At 40.6% G+C, this 12,415-nt stretch overlaps 1 protein-coding gene across 1 annotated transcript in view; it reads left to right on the top strand.

The window, feature by feature from the left end:
- The window catches only part of LOC126089526 (tectonin beta-propeller repeat-containing protein), a 235,915-nt gene that overhangs the window by 162,040 nt on the left and 61,460 nt on the right, over positions 1-12,415 (top strand). The gene's annotated exons all lie outside the window — the stretch shown is intronic.

Raw genomic sequence — 12,415 nt, 5'->3', positions numbered from 1 at the left:
GAAACTCATCATTTTGGCCATTGTGATAAATACCTCATGCAATGTGGCCAGCAGTGGCTCGACCACAAGTAGAGCTATGTGTTGACAGTGTTTGGATAAAACTAAGTGGCAAGAACCTCAGCAGTACCTGCCATAGACCAATTGTGTTTGTTGTTGTTGTTGTTGTGATGGTGGTGGTAATGGTGGTGGTTGTGGTCTTCAGTATGAAGACTGGTTTGCTGCATTCCTCTATGCTTATTGTCATCTGTGCCTAACTACTATAACTTTACCTCCTTCTGAACTTGCTTGCTATAGTCAAACCTTTAGTTATACCTCTGCAGTTTTTACACTCCCCCCCCCAAACACACACACACTCACACTCAAACGTACTTCCATCTATTATCAGATTAACTGTTCCTTTTTTCGTTAGTATGTGTCATAACATCCAATCCTTTCTTTTAGTCAAACTGTGCCATAAATACTATTTTTCCCCAGTTTGATTCAGTATCTTTTCATTATTTATCCAATCCAGGCCTCTAACCTTAAGCATTTCTCTGTAATGCCACATTTCAAAAGCTTCTATTCTTGTCATGTCTTAATTGTTAATAGTCCATACTTTATTTCCTTAAAAGGCTACAATTCAGACACATACCTTCAGAAAGGCTTCCTAACACTAGAATTTATACTCAGTGGTAATAAATTTCTCTTTTTCAGGTAACTTCATTTGATATTCGCAGTCCGCATTTCATATACTCTGCTTTGCACATTGTCAGTTATATAGCTGCACATATAGTGTAACATGTCTACTTTTAGTCATTCATTTCCTATATCATTCCCACAGCACCACCTAATTTATTGTTGTACCTTTGTTGATATTCATCTTGCACCCCTTTTCAAGACACTGTTCATCTGAACTTCTTAGGATTTTTCTGTCATCATAGAATTACAGTGTCAGTAGCAAATCTCAACTTTTTTATTTATTCTCCTAGAATTATAATTCCCTTTTCAGATTTTTACTTGGACTTCTTCCTTACCCTTCTTTGCCTAGTGTTGGTTTGCAGTCTGATCCCTTGATATGCATACAGCTGCTTCTCTTTCTTATAAAGATTTCTAACAATGGAAACTCCAGGTTGAAATATCAACAAAATAAGGAAAAGATAGATTTCTACTGAACTGTAAAGATGACACACTAAGTTGCATATGGACACAACAAAAAGACATCAGGTTTCTAAGAGTCACAATGAAAAAGACTGCAAAACAATTAATCATTTAGACAAAGTCTTCCCAAAGTCGAAAACACAGATGTTCCTTGTGTGAAGGTGTGTATGTTTTATCAGCAATATAGGAAAAGACAGATAGCTACTTACCGTAAACAGGACACGTCAAGTTGCTGACAGGCACAATTAAAAGACACTTATATAAATCTTTCGGCCACGGCCTTCATCAGTAAGAGAGACACATACCATTCACACACACAAGTAAACACACTCACACAGACACACACGTGACTGCCAACTCTAGCAACTCGGACTGGAATGCAACTAACATGGGATGCAGACAGCAGTCTGTAGGGGACAGGGAAGGGTAAGGGATAGTAGTATGCGGGTGGGCAGAGAGAGACAAGCACTGCCTGGTGGAGTGTGCAGGGACTAGACTGCCAACAAGCACAGCATTAGGAGGTTGTGGGGTGTGGAGGTGGTGAAAAAAGTAGCAAAAAAGGAGGTTGTGGGGAAAGACAGGTAGATGCATTGTGGCAGAGGACTGTAAATAAACGAGGTAGGAGATGAGGATGGGGAGGAGATGATAGGACAGAGGGGGCAGTATGTTACATAATTTGAGTCTGGGATAATTATGCTAGTGGTGAAAGTGTTGTAAGAATGACTCCCACCTGTGCAGTTCAGGAAAGTTGGTGGTGGAGTGAACGATCCAGATGGCTTGGGTAGTGAAGCACCATTGAAATCAGGTGTGTGTAATGTTCAGTTGCAATTTGTGCCAAAGTTTGGCAGTGGCCGTTCATCCTGGTGGACCGCTGGTTGGTAGCCATACCAATATAAAAACCTGTGCAATGATTGGAACAGAGCTGGTGAATGACATGACTGTTTTCACTGGTGGTCCGGCCCCTGAGGGATAGGATAAACCTATGACAGGAGTAGGAAGTGCTAAGTGGGTGAATTGGGCAGGTTTTGCACTTGGGCATCCCACAGATAGTTGCTTATGGATATACTAGGGTGTTGTGTAGGTTGGGTGGGTGATGGAACAGCACTTTGAGGGGTGGGAAGTATCTTGGGTAGGATGTCACTCATTTCAAGGCTTGATGAGAGGTAATCAAAGCCCTGGTGAAGGATGTGATTTAGTTGTTCCAGTTCGGGTTGGTACTAGGTGATGAAGGAGACACTTCTTTGTGACTGGTTCTTGGGTGTGGTGGGAGGATTAGGGGCATGAGGGGAAATGGCACGGGAGATCTGTTTGCAGACTAGGTTTGGGGGATAGTGCCTGTTTGTGAAGGCCTTGTTGAAACCTTCAGCTTACTGAGCAAGGGAGGTTTTATCACTGCAGATGCAACATCCCTAAGTAGCCAGGCTGTATGGGATGGATTTTTTGGTGTTGGTGCATTTAATGTGGACAGAGGTGTGGATGAAGCCATCAGAGAGTAGGAGATCAGCATCTAAAAGGTGGCACACTGGGTTGAGAGGACCACATGAAGCAGAAAACCATGGGCATGAAGGATGTTTGTGTATAGGGGGTGGCGTCAGCAGTGATGAGCAGGGGTCCAGGGGGTAAAGGTATAGGGATGGTGGAGAGCCGGCAAAGGAAGTGGTTGATGTCTTCGACATGGGAGGCAAGATTATGGGCTGTTGATTGGTGGTGTTGGTTAATGAAGGCCAAAATTCTTTCAGTGGGTGCACAATAACCAGCCACAATTGGGTGTCCAGGATTGTTGGGTTTGTGGATTTTGAGGAGCACGTAGAAGGTGGATGTGTGGGGTGTCATAGGGGTGAGGAGTGAAATGTGTTTGGTGGAGATGTTCTGGGAAAGATCTAAGGCTTTAAGCAGGGATTGGAGTGTGTTTTGGAGTTGTGGGGCGGAGTTTGTAGGTGGAGCAGTCAGATAACTGGCAGATGCCTTCTGCTAGGTAATCACTGCGATTCATAACAACAGTGGTCTGCAGGTAGGATGATTAGGTCAGACTTTGTTTTGAGGTTGTGTATGGCTGTTATTTCTTCTACTGGAAGGTTGGTGTTCTGAGGGAGGAACCTGGGAAAGGATGGTGAAGCTAAGTTGGAAGTAAGGACCTAGAAGGTAACCAGCGGATAGTTAGGTCAGAGGGGGGATCATAATTGGATGGTGGTTTGAACTGGAAGAGGCTGTTCAATATTGGAATTAGGGTGGATTTGGTTGGACGGGCTGGTGGCAAAGAAGTGCTTCCATTGCAGGGATTGGGAGAAGGAGAGTAGGTTGTTGACAAGTCCAATATGGTTAAATCTGGGTGTACGGCTAAAGGTGATGCCTTTGGATAGGACTGAGGGTTTTGGTGGAAAGGTTAACAACAGTGTTACAGGAATGTTTTGTCTTTGGATTTAGTGGAGAGTTTTGGGGGATGTAGCAAGTTGAAAAAGTCAGCTAGGCAAGGTTTAGCTGTTGTGAGGGGTAAATGAGGAGGAACACTTTGAATACAGTTTGTACGATGGGGGTTGGATAATGGTGCTCTGAGGCGACGGTAGGATGTCAGCATATTGGATAACTTATGTAAGTGGTGTCTGGGATGCTCCTCTAGGTTCTGGAGAGTAAGTGATTCAATTTCAGGTATGTGATATATGGAGTATGGATTGCAGAGCAGTAGTAGTATCTTGTGGAGGGAGCAGAGGTGGTTCTGCCATGCTCTGCCATGGAGATGTGTTTTTTTAATAGCAGGTTTGTGAGGGCCAGGGATTTGTGGAATGTGAAAAGGTGTAAATCATTGTGAAAGGAGGGCTGGGATCCAGAGAAAGAAATCCTTAGTTAGGCCGTTTGGAGGGATTCCATGGTTTAGGCAGCATTTAAGAAACAGGATGTGGGACTGAATTTTAGGGAAGGGATACTTTTCAGAACTGTGCAGAAAGATGGACCAAGGGTCAACTGTGACAGGAATGGTGTAAATGAAACATGAATGATGCAGAAATGGACAAAATAGGTGTTGGTTGTGAGAGGAGCTGGATAAGGAAAATGATGCATAAAGATGAATAAAAAATACACAAGGACACACACAAAGATGCACTTATACACAAACGTATGCACAGATATGTAAAGATATGCAATGATATCTTCATGATATGGACTCAGAGTCAAGACAGCCTATCTTTGTTCCTCCACAACTTCAACACCTTCTCTCCCATCCCTTTCACTTGGTCCTCCTCAACCCAGTGTGCCACCTTCCTAGATCTAGACCTCCTCCGCTCTCCTCTGTCCATGTTAAATGCACCAACCACAAACAGTACCTACATTTTGACAGCTTTGATTCCTTTCACACCAAAAAGCCCCTCCCATACAGCCTGGCACCCCGGGGAAGCATATCTGCACTGACAAAGACTCCCTTGCTGAGTATGCTGAGAGTCTCACCAAGAACCTCACAGACAGGAACTATCCCCCAGACTTAGTCTGCAGACAGATCCCCCATGCCATTTCTCCACACACCTCCAATCCTCCCACCACCCCCTACAACCAGCCACAAATGAGTGTCTCCTCCATCACCCTGGACCAGCCCAGACTGGAACGATTGGACCACATTTTTCACCATTGCTTTGATTACCTGTAATCATGCCCTGAAATGAGTGAGATCCTACCTGTGATACTTCCCACCCTTCCTGAAGTGCTGATCTGTTCAACCTCCACAACATCCCAGTCCATACCTATGCCACTCCCCATCCCAACCCCTTGTCACAAGAAGCATATTCCTGTGGAAGACCCAGGAGCAAAACCTGCCTAATCCACCCATCCAGCACTTCCTACTCCAGTCCGTCACAAGTTTATCCTATCCCATCAGGGACATGGTCACCTGTGAAAGCAGCCATGTCATCTAATCTGTGGACTGGGGCAAAGTAGATCACCCTGTGGCACAACATGCAGCTTAACATAACACACTTGATCTCAATGGCTCGTTCACTACCCGAGCCATCTGGATACTTGGATCCTTCTCTCCACCACTAGCTTTTCTGAATTGCAGAGGTGGGAGTTATTCTCACAACACATTCTCCTCTCCCGTAATTATCCTGGCCTCAACCTACGGTAACATACTGTCTCCACAACCTCCACCCAACAGTTTCCACCCTCTCTGTCCTGTCATCTCCTCCCCATTCTCATCTCTCACCCTGTTTATTTGCAGCCTTCTGGGAATACAGCCACCCATCTTTCCATGCTGTTCTCCTTTTTTGCTCCTTTTTCTCCCCAACTCCCTGCCCCACAACCTCCTGATGCTGCGACTGTTGGCAGTCTAGCCCCTGCACAATCTGCAAGACAGTGTTCGTTCTTCTGCTCACCCTTATAATATTATCCCTTCTCCATCCCCACCCCCTCCAGATTGCTGTTTTCATCCCACTTATGGTTGCAGTCCAGCTCGAGATGCTGAGTTGGCAGTCGTGTGTGCATGAGGTGTGCTTGCTTGTGTATGTGAATGCTGTGTGTGTCTCTCTTTTACTGACGAAGGCTGTGGCCAAAAGCTTTATGTCATTGTCTTTTAGTTGTGCCTGTCTACAATGTGACATGTTTTCCTTACAGTAAGTAGAAATCGTCGTTTCCTACATTGTTGATATTCCCAGCTGGAGTTGCTGTTGTTTTATTTGTGTTCATGTTTTATGCTTCACAAGAAGGACTTTGTCTGAAAGCTTAAATGTTTTAGCAGTCTTTTTCATTGTGGCTATCTGTGACTCAACATGTCCTTTACATGGTGAGTAGCAATCTATCATTTCCATATTGTTGTTACTTCATCCTGGACTTTCCACTGTTTGTATGGCCTTTTTCCTGCTTTATTTATTGCATTTTTTTATTTTCTCCTTTTGGCAGTTAAATTCAATATCTCATATATTATCCAAGTATTTGTACTGGTTCTGTTCTTTTATGCATTTGATCCTCTGCTGCCTTCATATTCCATCCCTCAAAGCTACCCAATCAGTTTGTATTGTATTTCTTTCCCGTGTTTCAGTCAGTCATTGCTTAATGCTGCCCTTCTCAACAACTATTGATTCTTTCAATTTATTATTATTATTACACAAATTTGGCCATTAAAGACCGTGAAAACAGTTATTTCTTGCGCTTCTGGGAAGTCTTCTTTCTCTCAGTCCACACTTCTTTCATTCTTGCGCTGAAGGCGGCTTTTCTCTCTTCAGACCATTTAGTTCCACAAGTCTTCTTAATTTTCACACCGAAACCCGTGAATGAATTCAGTTTTTTTCTAAAAAGGTTTCTGTTAAATATTGTTTCCTGATCTATGTCCATTTCTTTTAGATCTCTTTCTGTGTTGATAAACCATAAATTTTTATTTTTTAGATTTGCGATGTACGAAAATATTTGTTTTGTAAGCCTATTCGGGTTCATCCTCATGATGTGAGCATAAAAGGAGCATCTTCTTTTTCTAATTTCGTCTGTAATTTTGCTGCACTTCGTATACACTTCTTTGTTGCTTTTTAGTCTGTATACAGGCTTGCCTTGATCATCTGTTATTTTCCTGTGTCCAAGAATTGTCCTCACAATTCTTCTTTCACGATTTTCTATCTGTTCTGCATATGTAAAATTTGCCAGTGTTTCTGATGCATATAGTATCTGCGGTCTAATGACAGTCTGGTAGTGTCTGAGTTTAATGTTTTTGGATATACATTTTTTTGAATACATTTGTCTGCAATAGTGAGTTGCTGTCTCTAGTTTTTGTATTCTAGCCCTGCAGGCTGGATGACCTTTTGCCACAGGCTGAATTAGTTCACCAAGATATTTAAAATGTTTAGATACCTGTATTTTCCCATATTTCGTAGTTATTTTCTTTGGTGGATTTTTGATATTTCTAATGATTTCTGTCTTTTCAAATGAAATTTGCAAGCCTGCTTTTTCAGCAGTTTCTTTAAGTAATTCTATTTGTTTTATTGTGTCTTTTTGTGTGTAAGCTAAACAGGCGAGATCGTCAGCGAAGGCAAAACAGTTGGTTTCAATGGCTTTGTAGCACTTCCCTCCAATTTGGACTTTCTCAACTCCATGTTTTTGCGTGAGTTTTCTCCATTCTGCTATGACTTTATCAAGAACACAGTTGAAGAGTACTGGGGACAGCGCATCTCCTTGTCTGACGCCGGTTTTGACCTCGAAATGCCGTGAAATTTCTCCTTGGAATTTTACTTTTGATGTTGTATTTGTTAATGTTTCTTTGATTATGGTGATTGTTGTTTCATCTATTTCATATTCTCGAAGTGTTTTGATGAGTGTGTCCCTATCGATTGAGTCATAAGCTTTTTTGAAATCAATGAATGTTATGAAATATTTCTTGCTCCTTGTAGATAAATAGTTCATTGTTGTTTTGAGGTTAAAAATTTGTTCGGCACAGGATCTTCCTGGTCTGAAGCCAGCTTGATATTCTCCAAGTTTTCCCTCTATAATTGGTGATACACGATTGAGCAGGGCTTTTGATAGAATTTTGTATGGGACTGGGAGAAGCGATATTCCACGATAGTTGTTAACATCCCTTTTGTCACCTTTTTTAAACAAAGGGTGAATTAGGGCAGTTTTCCAGTGACTTGGGATTTTCTTGGTTTCCCATACTTGTTCAAGTTCTTTGCGTAGTGCTTCTACTGATGTTTCTCCCCCAAGCTTGAGCATTTCTGCTGTAATTGTGTCTTCTCCACATGCTTTCCTGTTTTTGAGATTTTTGATTATGTTTGTGATTTCCTCTCGTGTCGGAGGTGTTGAATGTGTTGGTAATGTTTCTGGTTGCGTAAAACTGAGAGTCTGGATGGGTGTTTGGCAGTTTAGGAGTGTCTCAAAATATTCAGCCAGGTTTTCACAGTTTTCAGTATTGTTGGTGGCGAGAGTCTTATTATTTCTCATAAGGTCTAGGCAAGGGGACTGGTATCCTCGGAGTTTCTGGTTGAATGTTTTGTACCAAGCTGCCGTGTTGCATTTCTTGAAATTCTCTTCGATTGAGTCCAGTTGTTGTTTTTCATATTGTCTCTTGGTGTTGCGAATAGTTTTCGAGGCATTCTTTCTGGCTTGCTTAAATTCATCAAAGTTGTTTTCAGTTTTATGTGAGTTCCACTTTTTCCAGGCTTTAAGTCTTTCATGCAGAACTTCATTACAGTTGCTGTCCCACCATGGGTGTCTCGGTTTGCTCTTTTTTGGAAAGGTTGTTTCTGTTGCCTCAATCAAGTTGTTCTGAAATTCTTGGAGGTTTTGTGAAGGGGAGAATGTCTTTAGTTTTTTCTGAAAATCCTTGAGGTTAGAGTTGGGCTTAAGGTTGTAATTTCTCAGGGTTGTAAGATCAAAATTTATTTTATTTCTGTTTTTATATTCACCGTTTCTGCTTTTCTGTTTGTTTTGTGGGATCAGTTTAGTTTTTATTTTCATGAGATAGTGATCGGAGTCGAGGTTTAGAGATTTTCGGACACGTGTGTTCAATATTTCTTTGTCACATTTGGAGGAGATGGCAACGTGATCTATTTGAAATTCTCCGATACTCTTTATCGGAGATACCCAGGTTTTTTGTTTTCTGGGAAGATGTTTAAAATGTGTTGACATTAGCTTGAGTTTAAACTGCTTACAGAGCATAATTAACCTTTCTCCATTTTTGTTGGTTCGTTTGTGTGCGGGAAAGTTGCCGACAATATCGCGGAATTTCTTTTCTTTTCCAATCTGAGCGTTAAAATCTCCTAGAAGTATTTTTGCATTGTTTTCTGGGATTTCTGATATATGATCTTTCAATTTATATATACGTCTCATCACTTTAATTTCCTTCCTTTCTACATTCTTTTTGGTTTTAAACTCCAGGTCTTAACCAATAAATTATGGTCAGAGTTGACATCAACCTCTGGGCATGTCTAGTAGCATAAACTGAGGTTTCAAACAAAATCTTTGTCTTACCATTATCTCTCTGAAAACTTCCAGTATCTCCAGTTCTCTTTAGGTATACAAAATTCTTTCAGTGTTCCTAAACCAAACGTTAGCAATGATTAGACAGTGCTCTATGCAGAATTCTGCCAGTGGCTTTCCCCTTTTTTGCGTCCCCACCCCCTGCTCTCCCCCATCCATGTTCTCATACTATATTATCTTCTCTTCCTTTTCCTGCTATTAAATTCCAGTACTCCATAAAAAATAAATTTTTACCTCTGTTAATGATCTGAATCATTTCTTTTATCCCGTCATACATTCTTTCAATCTTTTTGTATTCTACATAGCCGGTAGGCATAAAAACTTGTACTTTATGCTGGACATTGGCATTGTGTAACACCAGTTTCATCAGGTTTATTCCGGTAAATGGTTTTCTGCTAGTCAAGATGTTTTGCCCTTGTTTCTCTGCAGTCTTCTGTGGATCCTACTAATACTTACAGCAGCATTTTCAGCTCATTCTTGGTGCTGCAGGTAAAAAATACACTGCTTTACCTGCCTTTTATTTCATTGCTCTTTGTCCACTGTTTTAACAGCATGCAGATTGCATCCCAGAAGTACACTAATAGAGGGTCTGCAAAATACCTGTCTGGTTGCCATATGCTTTTGTGTGAACTCTAATCAATTTTCCAGATACAATTTAATTTTATTCCTTTTGCAAAACTTGAATATTACATCTACTTGGTGGATCACATTCCTATTGTGTCTCACTCTATAGAACATGCCCTATACAGCCTTCTGCAACTACCTACTCCAGATGCATCACTGATAATGTTCCTGATGATGAAAAGGAGAGCTACATGGCACACAACTTGTGTTACTTACCAGTTAATGTGCTATCACAATTCTCTCTTCTCTGTCAACATGGTACTAAGGTTTCAGTAAGAATGATTGAATAGAAAGAACCACCACTCCAAAACCTGATAAAACTATGCTGATTCTGATGCTACACCAGAACCTTTCATTCTACCTCACAATGATTGCCAATGAGGAATCTACATTATAACATATAAATAGTTTCCATCATCCACATCAGCTAGGTTTTTTCTAAAATCTGTTTTCATGAGCAGTTTTATTGTAGAGTATTCAGTTCTCTTACTTAAATTGGTTACTTGTAATGTTCATTTCAAAAATGGTATATCCACTTATTTAATTGTTGTTGTTGTTGTGGTCTTCAGTCTGAAGAATGGTTTGATGCAGCTCTCCATGCTACTGTATCCCTCTATCCTTTGCAAGCCCTTCACCTCCAAATAACTATTGCAAACTACATTCTTCTGAATCTGCTTACAGTATACATCTCTTGATCTCCCTCTATAATTTTATTCTCCCCCCTCACCCACTCTCGTCACCCCACACGCTTCCATCCAGTACTAAACTGGTGATTCCTTGGCATCTTGGAATGTGTCCTGTCAACTGATCTCTTCTTCTAGTCAAGTTGTACCAATTATATTCAGTACCTCCACATTAGTTATGCAATCTGTCCATCTAATCTTCAGTGTTCTTCAGTAGTACTGCTTTTCAAAAGACTCTATTCTATCCCTGTCTAAACTGTTTACCATTTATATTTCACTTCCATACATGGTTACAGTATGGACAAAAAAAAAAAGAAAAAAAAAAAAGGCCCTGATGCTTAAATTTATATTCGATCTTAACAAAGTTCTCTTCTTCGGAAATACTTTTCTTGTCATTACCATTCAGTATTTCATATCCTCTCTACTTTGGCCATTGTCAGTTATTTTGCTGGACAAATAGCAAAACTCATTTACTACTTTAAGTGTCTCATTCCCTAATCTAATTCCCTCAGCACCACCTGCTTTACTTTGACTACCTTCCATTATCTTCATTTTGCTTTTGATGATGATCACCTTATATCGTCCTTTCCAGATACTGTTAACTCTATTCAACTGCTCTTCCAAGTCCTTTGCTGTCTCTGACAGAATTACAGTGTCATCAGCAAACCTCAACGTTTTTATTTCCTATCCCTGAACTTTAGTTCCTACTCCAAATTTTTCTTTAGTTTTACTATACAGATTAAATGATATCAGGGATCTGCTACAATCCTGTCTTATTGCCACGTTAACCACTGCTCCCCTTTCATGCCCATTGAATCTTATAACTTCCGTCTGTATTATGTGCATACTTGTAAATAGCCTTTCACTCCCTTTATTTTACCCCTGTTACCTTCAGAACTTCAAAAATTGTATTCCAGTCAACATTATCAAAAACTTATCTAGGTCTAAAGATGCTGTACATGTAGGTTTGCCCTTCAGTAACCTATCTTCTAAGATATGTTGTGGGGTTAGTACTGCCTCATGTGTTTCAGAATTCGGTAATGTACACACCTGTCAGCATCTGCTTTCTTTGGAATTGGAATTATTACATTATTCTCCAGGTCTGAGGGTATTTTGCCTGTCTCATATATCTTGCACACCAAACGGAATATTTTTGTCATAGCTGGCTCTCCCAAAGCCATCAGTAGATCTGACAGAATGTAGTCTACTCCAGCGGCCTTGTTTCAACATCAGTGCTCTGTCAAATTCTTCTTGCATTATGTCCCACCTCATCTTCATCTCTGTCCTCTTTCCTTTCTGTAATACTGCCATCATCTCCCTTGTGTAGAACATGTACATACTCTTTCTACCTCTCAGCTTTCCTTTCTTTGCTTAGTACTGATTTTCCATCAGAGCTCTTGATATTCATATAGCTGCTACTTTTTTCTCGAAAGGCCTCTTTAATTTTCCTGTAGGTGGTATCTATCTTTCCTGTAGTGACATATGCTTCTAAATCCTTATATTTGTCCTCTAGCCATTCCTGCTTGGTCGTTTTGAAGTCCCTGTCAGTCTCATTTTTCAGATGTTTATATTCCCATCTGCCTGCTTCATTTGCTGCATTTTTACATTTTTTCCATTCATTAATTAAATTCAGTATGCCCTGTGATATATAAGGATTTCTACGAGGCCTTTTCTCTTCACGTATTTGATACTCCACTGCCTTCACTATCTTGTCTCTGAAAGCTAACGATTCGTCTTCTACTGTATTTCTTTCCCCTGTTCCAGTCGATCTTTGTCTAATGCTCTCTCTCTGAAACTCTCAACACCTTTCGCTCTTTCAACTTATCTAGGTTCCATATCCTTAATTTCCTACCTTTTTGCAACTTCTTTAGTTTCAATTGTCAGTTCATGACCAATAAATTGTGGTCAGAGACCACATTTGCCACTGGAAATGTCTTATAATTTAAAATCTGTTTCCAGAATCTCTGTCTTACCAGATTTTAAGTTTTAATTTACACCATGGGTAGGTGTGGACTAAGATGTGTACTCAGACC

The sequence above is a fragment of the Schistocerca cancellata genome, chromosome 1 (assembly GCF_023864275.1).
Source record: "Schistocerca cancellata isolate TAMUIC-IGC-003103 chromosome 1, iqSchCanc2.1, whole genome shotgun sequence".
NCBI lineage: Eukaryota > Metazoa > Arthropoda > Insecta > Orthoptera > Acrididae > Schistocerca > Schistocerca cancellata.
Note: the sequence above shows the minus strand (reverse complement) of the source record. Positions and strands in the feature narration are given on the sequence as shown.